Source organism: Leptonotus elevatus, chromosome 18 (genome assembly GCF_054856555.1).
Source record: "Leptonotus elevatus isolate MCC_2025b chromosome 18, RoL_Lele_1.0, whole genome shotgun sequence".
NCBI classification, from domain to species: domain Eukaryota; kingdom Metazoa; phylum Chordata; class Actinopteri; order Syngnathiformes; family Syngnathidae; genus Leptonotus; species Leptonotus elevatus.
The window spans coordinates 10,735,089-10,755,824 of record NC_141256.1 but is presented as its reverse complement, the minus strand read 5'-3'; the positions used below and the strand labels follow the sequence as shown (position 1 = coordinate 10,755,824).

The 20,736-nt window shown below is 42.0% G+C and overlaps 1 protein-coding gene across 5 annotated transcripts in view; it reads right to left on the bottom strand.

The window, feature by feature from the left end:
- Nucleotides 1-20,736, bottom strand: part of LOC147158563 (hormonally up-regulated neu tumor-associated kinase homolog A) — an 81,392-nt gene that overhangs the window by 36,841 nt on the left and 23,815 nt on the right. For 4 of the 5 annotated variants that reach the window (XM_086061492.1, XM_086061486.1, XM_086061487.1 and 1 more), the window contains exon 4: nucleotides 14,225-14,345. The gene's annotated coding sequence lies outside the window, so the exon portion shown is untranslated. Of the gene's footprint in view, nucleotides 1-14,224; nucleotides 14,346-14,845; nucleotides 14,908-20,736 lie in introns of those variants that run through there. The other variant, XM_086061489.1, reaches the window with a different exon arrangement.

Here is a 20,736-nt window from a genome sequence, read left to right as displayed (position 1 = left end):
CTCTTTTCAAATGTGAGAATACGAATATATAAACCGTTAGCTTACAGTGCGCAGTACAGCCTGTGGTCCGGTGATCTCCAACCAGGGTGGGGACACGGACACTTGTCCGCGACCAGGTGCCGACGTGACAAATCCGTCACGGTAGCTGCCAGGAGCAAGTTAGGGGCGCGGGGTCGGACTGTGGGGGGCACTCAGCAAGGGGCAGAGTGACTACTGGGTTAAAGCTACTTTTGAGCTCTAAGTACTTTTAAGATACACATTTTAAAATTGCACAAAATCTGACTTCTAATGATCAAGATAACACATGAAAATCATGGTTATATAGGGATTTATTGTGTATCCATATCTAATGTAGCACAGGAATGAGAATGTACTTTTAAAATACGCCGAGCTAAAACCTCTTTCATTTTTTGGCATAGCGCCACCTGTGGTAGTGGAGGACAAGCCTACGCGAGTACATACTGTATGTCGTCGTCAATTGTCGTTTGAAATAGACTTGATTGCGAACAGTATAGGCGAAAAAGTTCGTACCCGACTCACCCCGTGATGCTAACCTCATCTCTCAACACAGTAGTTAGCATTTGCATAAAGGCCAGTTGTGTGGTTTTAGCTTCGCTTGGCATGGAAGCGCCATTAGCATTACGGGCCTCAGGCGTGCAGGGCTCGGTTTTGCGGCTGCGAGGTCCGTGACTGAGCATTAAAAGCCCGCAGGTGAGGTCATAGTGGGCAGCGGCGGAAGGTTCCAGAGGAGTACGAAATCAAGAAACTAGAATTACAAATGTGGTTTAATGCTGTTTCTATTAATATGGTGCCAAGACGAAACTATTTTAAAGCCCCATATGAATGAGGTTTAGGACCATATTCTTTAACCAAATGACCCAGAAGAGCATGAGTTCAATAGTTTAAATTGTTGATACTCTAGTATGCAAATCGTTGTGTCTCTGAAGTTTCTGCCCACCCATTAGGCCTATGTATGAAATAAGCACATGTTTTTTTGTGAGATGCCTATTTCCCAAAATGTCAACCACTGCATCATGTCAACAAGCTCAGCGCAAAATAGTTTGCCAAGCAGGAACGCTCTCCCGATCAAGGCTCCAAGTGCACCTGTGCTCGTCGTGGGAGTGGGGAGGCTTCAGTGGGGGGGGGGTGGGGGGGGGAGGGGGCAGGGGGTAGCCCGACATGGGTGTGGGCGCGCTGCGGATCAGTTCGCTGCGTGAGCCGTTAACGACTCGACGGCTATTTGATGACAGTCGCAAGAACCCGAGCCTCGGGGCCCATCCTTTACAGCTGTTAAATCTTTGTCAAGTCAAGCAATGATTTGCTACCGTTGAACTCAGAAAGACGAGAGAAGGGACAGAAAAATTAAAACGAGAAATCCCCAAATTTAAGCATTTAAGTTGTTGAAAATGGATAGTTAAATGTTTGAAGGTGGATGTTTTTAGAAACATAACCTGACCAATACACATGCTACTTTAAAGAAAACCCAGGACAAAATTCTAGATTTACGGACACCAGATTTAAAGAATGATAGCTTGCTAGCTAGCTGGTTTTTATCATGTGTATCCTAGCTTGCTAGCTAGATACCTGGTTTTCATGATGTTGTGTACCTTAGCTAGCTAGCATAAAAGCAAAAACGAAGGTAATGATAATGGTTCCTTCAAAATTTGGAAAAGATGCCTCTTAAGATAAAACTGGATGAATGGGCACTACTTGCCAACATCCATAAAGTCACTCCATTAGCAGTCTAAAAGTGTGTGTATTATATCTGCTTATATTGAGCTAACAAACAAAAGTTGCCAAAAGCTCAAGTTCTCCGCTGACTTGACACGAGTAGGAACAGAGCCGGAACATTCCTGGGAACGTCCAACTCGCATGCTTTTGACTATTTTTAGACAGCAGATATGACGGATAAGGCGGAAACCGCACTTTGGATAGTAGAAGTAGAAGCCAGACAGGAAGTGACTGGGAAATACAAGAAGTCTTCCATCATGAATAAAATCTTAATTTCCAGCAAAAGGGGCCTGCTTTCAATATATATTGAATTTTACGTTGAGGGTGCTGATCCACTCTTGTCCACTTTACACTAACTGGACAAACGTATTTGGACATTCAGGAAGCGGAAAATGAAGAAGATGTGTCGTTTGCCACGACATCAATTTACACTCTTCGTAAACATTTCGAAAGTGACTCTGTGAGAAATGTTCTTTTGTGAGGTCAGAGGACCGGACAACGTGCCGGGTTAGCTTCTTCCACACCAAAAACCTCCACTCCTGTAGGTGGCAGTGGCCAGTATTAATAACTGAAAATAAGAGACCTGCTTTATGAGGTGGGTTTGTTTGGATGTCTCACTTCTTCGTAACCAAAACAAACCCTTATCGTGACCCCCCGACGCCCACATACGTGCATGCGTGTAATGTGTCTCGGTCATTTATAGCGGAGCAGCTCATCAATCTCAATAGTGCAGAGCGCTGCAAAGAGCTGATGAAACGACAGACATGATCACTATTCAGTGGGTGGGTGTAAAAGGGAGGAGGGAGGAAAGACGAGGAAGGGGGAGGGTGAGGTGAAGGAGTGGTGGGAAAAGGTGGCAGGGTAAAAGAAGGATGGGGTGAGAAAAAGAAAAGTTGCCACTTGTTTATCCTAGTAGGCGACCACAATGACGAAGTGGCAACACTGTGAACTGTACTCGCTATTTAATTGGCCCTCTCAAGACTCCACCCTTCTTAGCGTCTCTGCTCACCATGCATACCACCACCTGCGCTCTCTGTTCTAGCACTTTTATGGCCATCTTTGTTGTCAAAGTCTATTTTTGGTGAATTTTCTGGAAACGTCGGCTTTTACAGGCAGCATTAAAAACACACCCCGCTCCTGAATTTTTGCTATCGCCTTACATGCATGCCACAACCCCCCCCCCCCCCCCCCCCCCCCGTGGAATTTATCATTGCACACTGGACACACACATGCTCCAGCGATGGATCCCATTCTGTCTAGTGTGTGTGTGTAATGCGTGTGTGAGGGCAGAGGGTCTATCAGGAGGTAGGCATAGCAAGGGGAAATATTTGTCAATGAGCTGTGAAGCCACGCTGACACGGGACAATGTGTCTTTTGTAAAACAACAAAACGCAAAAACACTCCCGTGTTGCCAGTAAATATTTACGTGGGAAAATGTTAAATGATCCTGTCATGTCTTCAAACTACTTGTATTTTTCTTTCCTTTTTTTATGTCCCACCAGACACTGGTGTCACCATATTGAGTGATTTTATTCACCCTTTCACATGAAACTTCAGCATGAAAGAGATTATTTTTCTTTTTGACTCGTGGGGCTGCATAGAACATATTACTGTAAAAAAAAAGAAAAGAAAAAAGGGTTGACTTCCCCTTTCTCAGTTGCTCCCAAAAACGTATAAAAACGTTCTATTTTAAATATTGCCATGGTCCCAAAAACACATTTATACGTTTTTTTAATGCTACAGCATACAGAAGGCGTTAATGCAGTCTCTGACCTGATGAGGAGGGTTAAAGCAATGGTAGTTATTACAAAAATGGCCAGCAGTTGGCAGCAGAGTATAAGAGATCAACCAGGGCCATGTTGCAAAAACAGTTTTGTGAATAATGATGAAACATAGCTATATTCTAATACTAATTGCTGCAAAACGGAAACAGAAACATACTTTTTTTTCCTGACGAAAGATGAGACTCGAATCTTTATTTTGGTAGGTGCAATGTTTTTATAGCAATAGAACACAATATTCTGTGGGCCTCGCAAAATCTGTCAAAATCCAGTAAAACAGCCGGGAGCGAAGGGGGTTGCTTCAGTGAAAATGGCTGGGAGTGAATGAGTTAATAAGTTGTAATATGTTTTAAGTTTGGTGGATGCAAAAAATGATATTCAATAAAAAGGTTGAGTTTATTTGGGCCGCTTTATATTACTGATTTTCGCCTTGCTTCTGATAAATATCCAAGTAACGTGATAAAAGGCGGTTCACTGCGCTGGCCATTAGAAAACATTCAGGTACACAGTTTTATACTGTCTGTGGTGTGGATGATCACTATTGATGTCCAACCTCTTTTTTTTTCCCTGCATTTTTTTCCAAGGCGGGCTAAAGCAGGCGCAGATCAAAGCAGGTCAAAAGGTTTAAATGTGCAGCGGCTTGGTGTATATTTTGGTGTATATTTTGCCTGCCGCTGGCGGAGGCGGGTGGTAGCGACAGCAGCTGCGAGGAGGCGTCACATGTGCCATTCCTCACACTTCAACAGCCAACGAGGGAGCGATTTATGGACGCGGGGAGAAGGACACATAAACAGCGGCGGCGGCGCTGAAATAAACAAAGGCAGGAGAAGCTGACCGGAGATAACGCCCAAAAAGAAAGAGAAAGCGAGAGGAAAGACAAATTACACAAAAGTGTGGGAGGAGGAAGTGCCGTTTTAACCTTAAAGGGGAAGTCAACCGAAAAAATATATATTGGCAATAGTATGTTCTATGCAGCCCCATTAGTCTAAATACAGTATTTTGGATAATATTGCAGTAGTGGCATATGCGTTAAACAGAAAAATCCAGCCGTTTTTTATCAATATCTGAAGGCGGTTATTTTTCCACATGCTGTCGAGTGAAAATGACATCACAGTTGTGCAGGTCTCAGGTAACATCCAATCACAGCTCAGCTTCAGAACACAAGTGAGCTGTGATTGGTCGTTGCCTGAGCCCTCAGCAACTGTGATGTCATCTTCAGTCGACAGCAAGTGGCAAAATGGCCGCCCCCTGAGATGGATAAAAACAGCTGGATTTTGCTGCATAACTGTTGTTTTGCCGAGAGAGGTCACATATAACATATTATTGTCAAGAAATGAAACATTTAAATCAAATATTTTATAAGAAATGGAATACAATGAAAAGTCAAAAACGCAAGTCATAAAATGTAGAATTTGAACAAAATACCGCAGAAAATTTGTCGCAAAAAATTGTTGTACTGTAAAAAGTTAAACACAAGTTACCAATTAAAACAAAATAAGAGTAATGAAAACAAATAAAGAAAAGCTACGAACGCTATTGTGGAGCTACAGTACACGACTTCACACAACCTGGCGGTTCAACAGTGTGGAAAACTACAATTGTCTCTTTTTAATAATGCAGCTGACCAAGTATGCGTGTGCGCGCACGTGTGCGTTAGCTCCAGCGAGCACTCTCCCATGACGTTCACGTCAACGACCCGAACAGGAGACCCTAGTCAACATACGCTCGCGCACAACCCACAATATGTCCATGTGTGTTGTGATGGATCCCCCGGGGGGGGGTGGGGGGGGGCGTTCGCAGATCCACTCGTCAGCCTGCCGTGTTTGTTGCCGTAGTGACGGAGCTGTCACTGCCTGCTACCACCCAGGAAGAGCTGTCCGTCTAACTTAGCGGAACGTTGGAATGATATAATTAGCTAATGATGCTAACGATAATCTGCTGCAACAGTGCAACTCTGCTTACCTTTTGGTTTTTCTCACAGGCACGTTTTCAGAATTAAATGGAACTTTTTTAATTGAACTTTTCATGGGTTTCCTTTGTTCATTTTGACTAGAGAATTTGAATATGTCGCCTGTAAATTCGTTCTTCAAAAGCTGAACGTGGCCGTGGCGTGAAGACAAACAAATTCATCTCTGCGATCCAAAGCAGACGCTGCTTCATTGCACGTTGGCATGGAGCGGGGGGGAAAACTCGCCGTATGGAATTTCTACTTGTACATGACGAGCGCCATCCTAAATCATCTGTACTTCTCTTGCTGACACGCTAATGTATGACATCAACGTGCATACATACACATGCGCACACACGGAGGGGTGCAAACAATTAGCGTACGCCTTTGAAGGCTGACTTCATGCTTTGACGCCTCACGGGATACTTGTTGATGTGTCGCAACGCATAAATATCAGCAAGGAGTCAGGCAAAAAAAGAAAAAGAAAAGAAGAAATAACTAATTAAAGCACACTTGTTCTGTATAAAATCCCACTAAATGTAAACAGAAAAACTGTTAAAAGCGTAACATCACAAACGTCTATAATGACTTACCTTTAGGGAATGCCTTCTTTTGCTATACTTTGTATTTTTGCGCCGGGCGGGTCGCGGGCGGTGCGCAGGGGGGGGGGGGGGGGGGGGGGAGGCTGGCGGGGCTAATTAGCCGAATCAGGCCCTAATCCCTCTCCAGGGTCATCTGCTGGGGTCAGGCCTAAATGGGAGAAAGGTCACGGAAACATCCGGCACACTGCATTAATGACGCCTTCATACTGTAGGGTGTGTGTATGTATAAAAAGAAGGGACTTAGCCCCTTTTAATGGTTAAAACAAATCTGTACCTTCTTTCTCGGAGCATCTGAAAAGGCAGTGTCATGTAAACAAACATGGACCAGATGGAAGCGTGTGTGCGTGCGGGTGCTTGATCGATCACTTCCTATTGATCAGTGATTACAGTGCATGGACAGGGTTTACTGTATGGGGCTAAGCACATGCTCAAACACACTATAGTAGCTACTGTAGCCCATAAGGGGCAAATGTGCACACGTGTGACTAGCTGACAAGGACAGGGATTAACACATACACACATATACATACACGCACGGGCGTCAGCAGTACGATAAAAGCAAACTCTAAATTACAATTAGTTAAAAAAGGACATCTTGTGGCACTGGTTACCTCAATAAGATTCACATTCTTTATGGATTGATCGATATTGGGTATACAAAATCTGCACACCCCTTTTCAAATCATTTTACGGATTTTTTTCTTTTTTTACTTTTTCCAGCATTAACTGTACTTAAATATGTACACAATTTATAATTGAGATAATTTAGTTGCGAAAGTGTGCACACCCTCTACGTTGGTGCTACGCTGAGAATTAAACAATCACATTCAAAGTCATGTAGAATGGTGGCACACGCCTGCCACCATTTAAAGTGCCTCTGATTCAACCGAAATAAAGCTTAGATGTTCTAGTAGGCTTTCCCTGACATTTTTGTAGTCACATCTTAGGCAGTTATAATGGACTAACTAAACTATGATGTAGTCCGCGACAAAAAAAAACTCTGAGCTAAACGCTATTTCCAACATCTGCTGAAATCACCTTAAAATATCCAGAACTTACTCCATTAAGCCCCTCCCTCCTAACCCACCCACCTTGCCCCAAATGCTACCAGTCCCCGTTAATGTGCGTGAAATGTCCGCCAAGCCTAAACAAGCGTATTTTGACTGCACTCCACGGAGGAGGAGGAAACACAGATTGGATTTCCACGGGGGCTTTAAAGGAGACCAAAACATCCAGGCTGCAAGCGGCGGAAACGGGCCTGCCTCTTAAGCACAACGCAAACACGCATACCCTCATATTACAATGGTGACCAATCAGCTGTCACGGTGTGCTGGAACATGATAAAACATAAAACATCATCAACGGGTTTCTCAAAGAAAGATGAAATGACGCGTGAAGGGAAAGTAACTCCCATAGTGCTAATGACTTGATGGCATTAAACAACCACAGTGAGCTGAAACAGATGCCTGCTATAATGTACGTTTAGTTCTTAATTTCATAACATGCGCACACGCACACTGCAGCATGACAAGTATCCTGGCTAAGGGCCAAACTGAAACGTTATTTGGGAGGTTGCCAAGCAACACCTCCTTGTGCTTTTATTTTGAATGGGGCTGTAGTAGTTACATTATTGGATTGACTTGTGATAACTTCAAGCCTGTTCACACCTCCTTATTTGCCCTGGCATATTATCAGCATTTTTGGGTTTCATTCGCAAAAATAATTGATTATCAGAAGATATTGTTTGAAAGGTGTTGCCTTACAGAAGCATATCTAAATAAATAAAAAAAAAACTGTATAAGTAATTGCTATATATTCCAATATGCACATATACAGTATATGTAAGTGACTACAATTGAGAAATAGGTTGCATAGTTAACTCTTTACTATATCTATATATGTGTGTGTGTGTGTGTGTGAACAATGTAAGCCATGTAATTATGTTCTTGGTATATCTTTATGGCTTATCAGTGTCGGTGTGTGTGTGTAGCTATACAGGTGTGAAGGAGTCAAGGACAAAGTGTGTGTGCCTGCGTGTGCCTTTGTGTATTGTCAGTATGTGCAGCATGACATCACATTTTGTATACACTGTAAAAAAGAAAAGAAAAAAAAAAGGTACGAAAATACTTTTGAACGCCTGTTGAAATCTATGAGGTCGGAATGTTTTTCTCTTTAGGAGGCTTTAATGTGAGTTTGTTTATTGGGGGCATGGTAGTGCACGAGTGTGTGTGAGGAGGTTGTGGGGGTGAAATACTGTAAGTGGTTCTTAAACACACACATTTAGAACATGGAGGACAGATGGTTGTTACAGCAGAAGGCTGTAAAACACCTATGGGCAAAACCACCCACACACACAAAATCAGAATGACTTTTTGGGAGGGATTTATCGGAATAAAAAAAAAAGAATAAATAAATAATTAAACGTATTCACAACCTTTGCCTCGGGTGCAAAATGGGGAAAAAGTGCAGCAACTTTCCTTCCGTCGGTTAAAAAAGCAAAAAATCAACAACAACAAAAAACTAGCTATCTAGGTGGGTATCTACGTAACTAGGCCACTAGCTAGGTGGGTATCAACCTAGCTAGGCCGCTAGCTAGTTAGGTTAAAAAAAATAGCAAGCTAGATATGTAGGTTGGTCAGAAACCTGGTAGGGAGGTTGGTAAAAAACTAGGTAGATAGATAGATACAATACAGTAGGTAACCTAGGTTGCTAGCTAGGTAGGTTAAAAAAATAGAGAGCTAGATATGTAGGTTGTTCAGAAACCAGGTAGGGATGTTGGGAATAAACTAGCTCACTAGATAGGTACATTAGGTAACCTAGGTCGCTAACTAGGTAGGTAAAAAAAAAAAAAGCTACCGCAGCTACATAGATAGGTTGTTCAGAAACTAGGTAGGTAGGTTGGTAAGAAATTAGCAAGATATCTAAGTACAGCAGGTAACCTAGGTCGCTAGCTAGTTAGGTAAACAAAAAAAAAAGCTAGTTAGTTAGGTAGGTTGTTCTGAAACTAGGAAGGTAGATTGGTAGCTAGCTAGCTAGCCAGCTAGTTAGTTTGCTAGCTAGCTCGCTAGGTCGGTTGCTCAGTTGGTACTCAATTGATCTCGTAAGAGATTCTGTGTCATTCACAGCCACTGCAGCATTACCAAAATTTGGGTCAAGGAGAGATATAAAAAAAAAAGAAGAAGTGACATCTGAATAACTACATGTCCAAGACACATTAAATTAAATAGGCTTCATGTTGAAAAACACTGAACTGTACCTTGGAAAATTCTCCTTTCATTGAAAATCTATTAAATCCCTCTTACATAATCCTGCCGAGTAAGACCGCAAACCTCTCGCCGGGGGAAACAGCCTCACACCACCAACTCCCTCCCCTACTCCCAAATATCAATATCCTCCTCCTCCTCTGTCAGCACCCTCAGCATCCGGGTGACACCATCAGCTCCGGAGCCGCAGACGGGCGCCAAAGAACGCGGATAATCTGTGTCCATGAGCTGGAGCGTGCACGCCGGCGGCGAGGCGAGACTATCAGGACCGCTCATCGCATCAGATGTGGTCGACCGGGAGGAAGACTATGAGGAGGAGGAGGAGGAGGAAGCAGCGTCGTCATTGGTTTTTACGGATAACAACATGGCAACGTGTTTTGCTTGGCCTATTCGCGGATTTTGTGCTCAGGCCTCTAATATTAAACAATTGCTTTGACGCCATATTGTGATGCCAATGAACTATGTTGAAATGAGGGGAGTAGCTTTATTTGGATGGGCTGTATCCCTGTCTAATAGATAAGTCGTGCTCTGTTGCCATCTTGTGGCATCTATGGGAAATTATAAAGCTTTTTTTGAAGGAGCAACAATAACATTTAATCTATTAATATCGGCAATTACAAGCATTACTTGCGAGCAAAATCTGCTGCAAACAGCAAAAATATGCGAATAGTTGACAGACGTCTACTGGAATGACGAAAACACATGGCCAGGCATGAAGAGGCGTGTTTTTCAACCAATAGTTTTTGTTACGTTCTACAGAAAAACCTGAAAATGGCGATTAAAAATTTAGCAAAAATTCACATGGCCGCCGCACAGCCAACGCAAACCCCATCTAGAAAGACAAATACAGATTATATATTGTTTTTAGTCTTCTTATTACTATATCCATTTTCTATACGCGACGAGATGACTTCCTGTCTGCCTTCATTTCCCACGACCGTTCTCGCTGCAGGGATGGACACGGCATTCGGATGCCAATGTAGCATGAGCCAGAACCACCGCAGTCTTGACCATGGTGTGTGTGTGTGTGTGTGTGTGTGTGATATCTCCCAGTGCTGCTGCTGCCCACACCTTTCTATCCGGTTGACACCCATGACCAAATAAACACGCTTCACACTCCATCTCAATCCACACATGCACACGGTAATTGAAATAAAACAACGTCATGGCCTCTTTTATGATTTTTTGGTCTCCGACGTTCCCACCGTCTTCCACATGTCCATCACACTTCGGTGACTCACGGGCAATGTGCAATGCATTATTGCTTCAATACGAAAGAAAATATGGGACTTCACACATCAACATCTGGAGGCCCAAAAGAGTCCAGGGGAAGTTGGGAATGAATCCAGTTAGAGGAAAGAATCTTACACCTCCTTGACATTCCAAAATATCTCAGATCAAAAAATATCGTGAACCCTGTACGGGATTCAATATTGGAAATATGATGTTTGGGAGGAAAAAAATAAGATTTTATCTTTAGGCCATATTGCCCAGTCCTACTGAAAAGACAGTCGATAGAAAATTAGCAATAGCGCTAAAAGGGTGTTGTGTCTCAAAATCAGCAGCATTTCTTGCTTTGAGATGTAAAAAAAAAACCCAAAAAAACTTTAAATTGTGAGCCATAAGCAGTCGCGCTGTTGACAATCTCCTCCAGATGGGCGGGCGAGACGTTCCCATGCCGCCTCTTTGTCTTGCCGCTCGTTTGTTTTCTCTATGCGCGGAAATCCAAATTCCTCGTCAACGTCTTCCGTCACACGCCCGACCGTCCGTGAAAAAAGCCTCCCAACACCCTGCCAGTGCCCTCCTTAACGCAAAACATTTCGTCACCCCAACGCACGGCCGTTCGAAACACACACTGCAGTGAGTAACTGGCCTTGAACTCTGAACTCGTGGGTTGTAATTCCGCTGCCTGTGTATCCCACAAAACACACACACGTGCATGCATGCAGGCACAATATGGGCTTCAAATGAATCTAGGCCTGTCGGCAACATGACTTGAACACAAACGCTCACAATTGTACAGTTGAGTGTGCTTTAAAGCGACACTAAGCAACTTTCAGTTGATTATGGCGGCGCCATATGGACAAAAGCGGTAATGTTATGCCTGAAGGAAGACCACATTTTCCATTAGGACAAGTGCTTTGCGTCGTTTTTGAGCTCACGCCAGTCAAATTGATTTTCGACTTTGTAACGAATGGGTAAAGGGGGAAGTGACGTGTGCCATTCAGCACATTTGTAGTTTTGTGTGTGGCAGTGTACCTACCATCCTCCTCAAAGTTGCTTAGTGCCAGTGAAAATGATACCGACCCCCTCAGGCCTTGGCAAAGTTATCATTCAACAAGTTTTAAGTCGATGTTTCATCAGAAGAGTTATGAAAATAGTTGATAAAAGGTTGAAAAGTTCCTTAGTGCTACTTTAAAATCCTCAAAATCATAATAAAAGTGGCGTCTATATGAAGTGTTATAAATTAGAGACCCATCCCAATACTGAATAAAAATTTAGCTATTTTCATAATAAAATCATTCAGATTTTGTATATTTTTAAAATTATTCTGACTCAAATTTTAAAAACTAATAAAATATTCAATAAATGAAATGTGTATATCAAATAGTTTATTTGAAAAATATATTTTATATTATAAAAATAAATAGCTTTTTATTTTATGATAAAATTGTGAAAAATCAAGCCATTCTCTCCTCTCTCAAATGCTGTGGGCGTGTCTGCAGAAAGCACACCCCATCAACTGTCAATCAAAAAAAAATCACTGCTTGTCCCTGGGGGAAAAAATGGATGCTATTTAATTTAGCATCTTAGACCTACACATCACTACGTGAACCGCCACGAGGTAATCGCCAGGCTTTTCTACGCCGCGACAAGGCACTATAAAAGCGGCAACACCAGCTTTAAAACTCTGACTTATAAATAAAAAAATAAAAATCCCCCTCTTCTTGCTCTACCATCTTTCTAAGTGCGACATGACTACACACACGACAATGAGGCACTCGAATGCGGCCACGCCAGAAGACTATCCAAAGGCAGGACGTATTTGATCTCATGTGAATTCAGCCATAGTTAGCATCAAGCTAACTAACAAAAACAAATCTACGCTTTGAGTAGACTTAATTAGTGAAAGCGGCCTTGCTATAAAAGCCTAAAAAAGCATTCTCCCACATGTGCTAACCTGTCAATCGAAACGGAGCAACCAAACGTCAGGCAAGCATCTGTAGTCCCGTGCGAGCGCGGTGTCGTAAACACTAAACATAGAGAGGACCAAGCCGGCGAGCGCTTGTGATTAGCGCCGTGATCAGAGAGCTGTGGGCGGCGCAAGCGGAAACCGGAGAATTTCTTGTTTTTTTTAAACGAGGGCGTCCATTTTAGAAGGAGCTCCTCCGAATTGGCCGGTCCTGCGGCCGGGCTAATTTCAGACGACGGCGTGTAAACACTAAACATAGCGTTGCCAAATATCCCATTCAAGGCCGAGGGGATAAAAAAGGCATATTAGCAGATGCCGTGCGGCTGCGGGAAACACAAACACAAACATGATGGAGGGCCCACGTGCGGAAAACATGCTAGCTGTCATTCAGGTTGAGGCGAGACTTAAAAATTTAAAATGTGCCTCATTATCAAGTCCCGAGCGTCCAAGTTGTGTCTGCGTGCAAGAGGTGCTAAGTGAGGTGGTGTGGAACATCAAACAAGAACAATAGGCACACAGATGCACTAGAATAAAGCTCCGCTAAGCTAACAGCGGAACCACAATATGTTTTCATTAATATTTTCTTTTTACAGTATTTTCCTAATATTTTGTCTTTGTCTAATATCATGTATTATTTTCTAATATTTTCCTAATATTTTTGAAATTTTCCCTGAAAATGTTCACATTTTCAGTCCAACATTTGTGTCCTGTGAACTTTCCCCAATCTTTTCTTTAAGAGGGAAATACAATCTAAAAATTAACATTATCTGAACAAACAGAAGAAGGTTCTGTATATAATTTTGTGGGGTGAAACAGCTTGGACAGAACTTTGCATGTAAAAAACAGCTTGGGCCTTAGGAGGTTAAAAATATTATTTAGTATTTTTGTATTTTATAATCCAATATTGTGTATTTTTATCGAAAATTTTGGACCCAATATTTATTATTCATTTTTGTCTAATATATATTTTTTAATTATATTATCTGATATTTTTAAATGATATTTTGGGTTTAAATTTTTAATATTGGGAGCGATATAATACTTTACATGATATTCAGATGGACAACGCATGATTCCAACAATAAAATTTGAACAAATATACTGCATCAAAAATTAGATTTTTTAAAAATATATATTTTCCTATCAAATAATTTTGAATTTTAAGTCTAAAATTATAATATTTATGTCCTGATATTTTTTTCTAATATTTTGTTATTCAGTTCAACTCTTCTTTCGGTTTCGTTTTTTCTTGTTATTATAAGCATAAGTGAACTTTTCCTTTTTTTTTATAATGATGTTGTGCTTTGTTGTTTTATTTGTATTGTGATGTATGTGCTCTGTTTGGGCTTCTTGTCTAGATCATGTTCTGTTAATGAGAATTAGTTCTCAAACATTTTACCTGGTTAAATAAAGGTTAAAAAAAAAAAAATTCCAGCAAGGAATAATACCGAAATAAAATATTGAAACAAAAGCACTTTTTGCTTAAAAAAAAAAACTGTGATGAGTGATTTACCGCATAGTAATGTGCCCCACAGTAAAAGCCAAATTCGAATTGATCCGCGAGCGTCCATCTATGCCGCGTTGTTTTGCAATGGGCCGTTTCAGCCCCGCGCCACATTCCACATATTGTTTTAGCATTTACTGTCAGCTTTACGACTCGCGCTAACGTAACGCAGGAATCACACGTAATTGAATTATACTCTTACTTTAAATATGTAGAAAGTGTGGGGGGGCCCCAGTGGGGGGGATGTGAAGGGCCGATGTAATCTTTATGGTCCGAAGCGACGCTTGCTGGACCAAGAAACGGGAGATGGAGCAAAACTTCCTCTGCAAGTGGACATGAAAAATCTCACGTTAGTCTCTGTAGCAGCCCTAGCTAATGTGTGTGTCGAACATTTCTCAATGTTTGTAAACAACAGGCACCCGAGCGCTAATCTTAACTGAAGTGATGTTTTGGGCGGTTGCGCTGCTGCTGAGTACTTTTTCGATTTCTGCAAGGCCCGCTACTGCATTATTTACTACATGTCCGCAGACTACTAGTTGCGAATCACTGATCTAAACAAAGAGCCCTGTTGAGTCAAAAAAGTGTAACTCAAGAGGAGTGTTAGTGAGTCCCCCTCCCCTCCGCATTCTCCCAGCATGCTTATCACACCACTGCTACTCCCCGGGCCCGCCAGAGGCCAGCGTATCGCCACAAGCGTCATTCAAATCAGAGATAAGCGCTCGCCGCCGACGTGTGCGCGTTTTGCGCTTGGTAATTAACGAGCCTGCGGGGGTGATGACATTCCGTCAGACGTCTGTCTCCGAGTACGCAATCAGCCGATTACCTGAGAGACGAGGCGGCGGTGGCGAGGAAAAGCAGAACCGACACGCCGGTCCAGCGTTTAGCCCGTCCCTGACCTTAAATAAATGCAGAGAGGAAAATCACAAAATAGATGCCTGATTCTACTGCAGGGATTTTTTTTATTTTTATGACTGTTGTGCAAATCTCCAATTTTCAATTTTAATCCGTTTCCCCCTTTTATATTGGAAAACGCGGCAAATAATAATGACATTAATCAAAACAAGTTTTAAACGTTTTTCCTCAAGCAATAACTTGCACGACTTTATAGAATTTAGTAGTCTAATATTTTTAGATTGTGACGCAAGTCGGCTTTTTCATTTTTTTTTGTTACAAATATCCGGGCAACATAGAGGAGCTTTAAAATAAAATCTCAGATTTTCCCCCTTCACTTAGAAAAAAAGGCGATTGACATTATTCAAAACAAATGTTACTTTTAGTGTTTTTTTTAAATCCCTTTCTGGGAACTTTATTTCCTCGATTAAAAAAGTTTTTAACCAAGCATTAAATCAACTTTTAATAATTGGTCATACTTGCAGAGTTTTTCCCTTTTTTTTTTTAAACATTACGAAATAACACATTCAAACATTGCTCCTTGTCATACAGAAAACAACGTGAAAATGATTCTACTCATGCTGCCTGTTTCTTAGCAGATTAAACCCAAGCGTCGCACCCATTGAAGAATAGACATCAGAGCGGTCAGAAAAATATCGCTAAATATAACGATTAAAATCAATTCATTGCCCAACCTCACAATGTATTGGATTTCATCCGGCTGCTTGTCCGCTGGGCGAGGCGGCGCTTATTTATCACGGTGAAATGGAGCAGGCCTGCCAGGCGCTCCGAGGCCTTATTAGTCAGATTTACAGCGTGCGAGAAAGTTTCTAGCTGGGAAGAGGGACTGGGGAGGGCGGGAAATCAAGCATAAGCACTATCAGCTGTTCATCAGGTCACCACCAGAAGACGAGATGCGGATATACACCAACAACCTGCTGCTTTGCATTAGGTTTCATTTACTACCTCAACCAAAGAACTTGTGTTTTCGTCGTCATTCTTTTGTCGACGCTCTAAAAAACAAAAAGACATCCTAAGGTACTTTCCACATTGAAAAACCTCGCAACACTGCTTTTAACTGAAGATTTAGCCGTTTGTTCTTACAGTAACATTGTGTGGCCTTAAATGAGATACATTATGCACTTTTTCACAATATAAAGGAAGGAAAGGTTTCCTGAGCTAAGCCCGTTTCCAAGTGGTGATCTTGGCATATGTAAATGAGCCATGCTTATGAAAGGGCGGAACTAGGGAGTTCCAACAAGGTGAGCCGCTCTCTATTTACAGCTTTTTTTATGTCCTGATGTCATCTGAGGAGGTTGAAAAAAAAAAAAAAGAGGCATATTTTCACAAAGTAAGCACAGTTTCCAAATGTAGGGAGTAAAAGTAAAACAAACCCCAAGTAAAGCTTCCGCAAAAATCTACTTAAATATATCAAAGTATTTGTCATTCGTTACTTCTCATCACTACAATAAACACACAGCTTACACTACAAAGTGAACATTCCTTCATGCACTTAGTAACACTTCCAGAAACTCAAGCGTCCCCCCGCTAATGCACTGTTAGCATCATTCACTAGCGTTGACGAAGCCGACAGTGTCGAAGCTGACAGAGCGCTCGTCGTATCTGCCGGCTCGGAGGTCTTATCGGGCCTCTCGCCGTTGGAGAGGGTGAGAAAAATCAAGCCGTGGTCTCTGTCATGCGTCTCCGTCGCGTCCCCGGACGTCAGCGTCTGACCCGATAGCGATTGGCACGTACTTGAAGCGTAAGTGTCGCTTGATTTATGACCCGTCACGGCGAAAAGCTCGTCACGTTGCTAATTCTGAAGTAGCTACAAAGAGTTATTAGAAGTATGTTTGTGTCAAGCTATTATTGATTACGGTGTTGACAGAATTTTTTTGGGTGTCTGTCGACATGACAACTTCAATTGTCATGATTTTCGTAATTTTTTTCAACCCAACAAAAAAAACATCTCAGAAAGTTTAAAGAAAATAAAGACTGGTAAATTCACGGCTCTTCTCTTCTTTAAAGGTTTAAGGGGCAACTTCAACATGGCAAGAATAATATTGCAATTGTAGTTAAATATGGCATCCAAATAATGCAACCCTCAATGGATAATAGTTAAAGATGCCAAAGGTTTTAGACCCAAAATTTAGGTTCGTATAACCCTGACTTTAACTATCAACATATTTAAAGTGGAAGTCAATCTTACAATTTTTTTGACAATATGTTATATGTGACCTCACTAGTCTAAATATGACATTCTGATTAATATGACATTTGTGGAATAAGAGTTATGAAGCAAAAGCCAGCCATTTTTTAATCCACCTCAGGGAGCGGCCATTTCGCCACTTGCTGTCGATGACATCACAGTCCGCTCAGGGCTCAGGCAACGACCAATCAGAGCTCACCTGTTTTCTGAAGCTGAGCTGTGATCTTCAGTCGACAGCAAGTGGCAAAATGGCCGCCCATGAGATGGATAAAAATGGCAGGATTTTGCTGCTTAACCAACGCAATATTAACCAAAATACCATATTTAGAACATATTATTGTAAAAAAAAAAAAGGGGGGGTTGACTTTCAGATAATTCAATAATGAGTGATTTCACCAAGAGACCAAAAGACCTCAACCAGGAAGTCGACAAGGCATCTCATCAGACATTCACAACACTGGCACTTCCTGCAGTCTGAACTTTTCCCGCACCGAACCGTCTTCCTGATCTGAGCAAGCGGTGTTCTTGAAAGTGAGATCCACTTCCTGCTCTCTCTGAAGGCCAGGATGGAGCACCGCCGAGAAGGAAAACCACAAAGGGAAGCGTCGTTTGAAGTGCGGCGTATCAGTGTCATAAGAAAACACTCAAGAGTCCGCGGTGTGTGTGTGTTTTAATATAAGAATCCATCAATAAGGTCTTTTATGGAAGGGGTCCTTCATCCCCTCCATCTTGACTTCTTTCACTGCTTGTCTCATCGCGGCAGAATGATGGGCCTCGCCGACTCCAGCGCTCATAAATTTGATAAGACGTCTCCTCATTAATGCGATAACGGACTCCTCCCCTTGTGCGTTCGTGCGTTAGCGCCGTCTACACTCTTATCTGGGGTACGCAACAAGCCGGGCCAGCGGGTAGCGATTGCATAAACACCACGAGACGGAAGACAAATAAGTGGACGATAGCAGGAGGGAACGGAACGACAACATGGCTCCGCGGGTGAAGGTCGCGGCGAGCCGAAGGGCTTGCGGAGAGGGTGCTGGTTTGCGGCGGTCACGTGATGAGAGAGAGCAAATCACAGCGCACGATCTCACCAATGCTACAATTGAAGGCAGGTAATGTCATAACGTGACACGAGGCAAGCAAGTCTTGCCCAAAGGCTGGTTAAAGATCCTTCAAATGTAACCTATTTCCTCACTTTTTGGGTGGATTTACCACAACAATCCTGCATCCTTCTGAGGCTAAACTGAAGGCAGATGAAGGCTATCCCAATTCCTACAGCATGTCAATGCTCCTTCAAATACAACATTCTCCTGATTATTGGTGGTAACACCACTAACTATCCTGCATCCCTCATAGGCGACAATTGAAGGCAGATTTCATAATGCCACACGACTCTTGTCAAGTCCTGTCCAACCCAGCGTTAAGATTTTTGGCAGATGCATCACTACAATTGAAGGCATTTTTTTTTCATTATTCGTCCCAATAACATACAAATGCTCAATCTCAGTTATATTCCAAAGTCTCCTTCCACTACTCTAACAAAGGCTAAGATTTGAAGCGAGTTTGTCATTGATGTAATGCTAACACTTTCTTGTAGCAAGGTTCCTTCAAATGTGGTCTCTTTCTTGATTTTTGGCGGACACACCGCAACCATACTGTTTCCCTCTGAGGCAATGTGTGCCATCATGCCACTCTGTCCCATGCTCCTCAAACCCCTGCCTTTTTTTTTTTTTTAGAAGTTACAGCTGCTATCCTATATCCCTCGAAGGCTACAACTGAAGAAAGTTTGTAAGTAAATTGTGTCCAAATTCATGTCCCACATCTTTGAAATGTGGCTTCTTCTTTTTTTTTTGCGATTACCATCCTGCATGCCTAGAGACGAGAACTGAAGGCAGAAGAAAACATAACATGTGAACTGTTTCAAGGTTCCTTCAAATGCTACCTGCTTTTCCCAACATTGCATACTCACAGCTGCTATTGGTTATGACCATACAGTACCACGCTGTCCCATCTTCCTTCAAATACGTCCTTTTCCTGATTTCTAGGTGATCCTACATCCCTCTGAGGATACATTTGGTAGGTAGGTTTCTCCTTTCTGCCGCATCCTGTCCAGAAGCGCCTTCAAATGCCCCCTTCCATTCCTGATTTTTGGTGCTACTACTATCCTGCAGATGTCCTACACCCAAGGGTCTTCCAAATGTGATTCCAAATTCTTACCACCATTTTGGAAGCTACGCGACTATTATCCTATGGTTATTAATACAGTTCTAAGATGGTGCAGGTGTTTCTAATATGGCGTCAGCCATCAGTCAAAAGTGTCACACCCCTCACCCCATAACCTGCACATCATCCTAAGAGATTTCCCACAAAATCGAGCGCGAGGTTTTACCGACCTCGAGGCGTCTTTTAATAATTTTAAAGACAGAGTCGGAGGAAGACAGACAGATGGAGACAGCGGAGAGGAGGGGAGTCCGCGGCAGCCATGTCTGAAGAGTTGACACGTCCCGATAAAAGACCAAAGCTGGTTATTCTCAGCCATGCCGGGAGGATGAATGAAGTTTAGGGAGGGAAGCCTACTCTGATTCTCTTCAGGAAATAAAAAGGTCGGTGACGTGAATGATTTAAAAAAATGGCCGACAAACATATAGCAATATCCCGCTCTCATAAATCCCATCATTTGTTGGCAACAGCATTACTGTAGAACAGCACACAAGTGTCACATGTACCTGTACATCATCTGGGACAATTCACAATCAATATTTAGCTAAAAACATGGACAAAAATATTTGAAATAGAAAACATCATTATCCCCAGATGTGCTATTTATTTCCTGTTTTAATGCGCGCAGATTGCTACAAACGCGTTTTGCTAGTTGAAGTTGACTGATCTGAAATTTAATTGGTTAAACAAAGCAAACAAAACAAACAAACACTCCCATTGATAATATAATGTACAGTACTTCGTGTCACATAGGCCATCCGTATTGATTTTGAAGGCACTGTGTATATGAGAGTGAAATGGAAATGAATTAAATATTTTTGGGGCAATTATTCATTCAAAGTAGCGGTAGTTTTGGTGTGCGCCACCGCAGCAGATAAAGAGAAATGCCCATGTGTCTTGTTATATTGTCTGTCTACATGTGTTGCTGTGCCATTTTTGTTCTTTGTTTCTAAAGCATTACAACGCTGCCAGGAAGATGCTATTATTCATTAGCCTGTCTATGGAGGTTCCAATTTATGTGTTAGCATTGAGCTAGCAGATTCTATTGATTTTATGTTTTGCCTGACAGTCAACTTTATTTGGGAGTGACATTAACTCATTCAAACCCAAAAACGTGTAAAAACGTTTTTAATAATTTGTCCTTGACTCCCAGAAACGTATTTACATGTTTTTTGTTTGTTTTTATGTTTTTTTTTATACAAGAGCATACAGAAGGCTTTGATGCAGCTTCTGATATGAAGAGGTGGCTTAAAGCAATGGTAGTTATAAAAAAAAGGTCAGTAGGTGGCAGCAGAGTATAAGAGATCAACCAGGGCAACAAGCTCTTTTTGTAAGTGTTTTCACCAGGAATGTGAATATTGGTGAAACTTAGCTATATTCTAATAATTGCTGCAAAC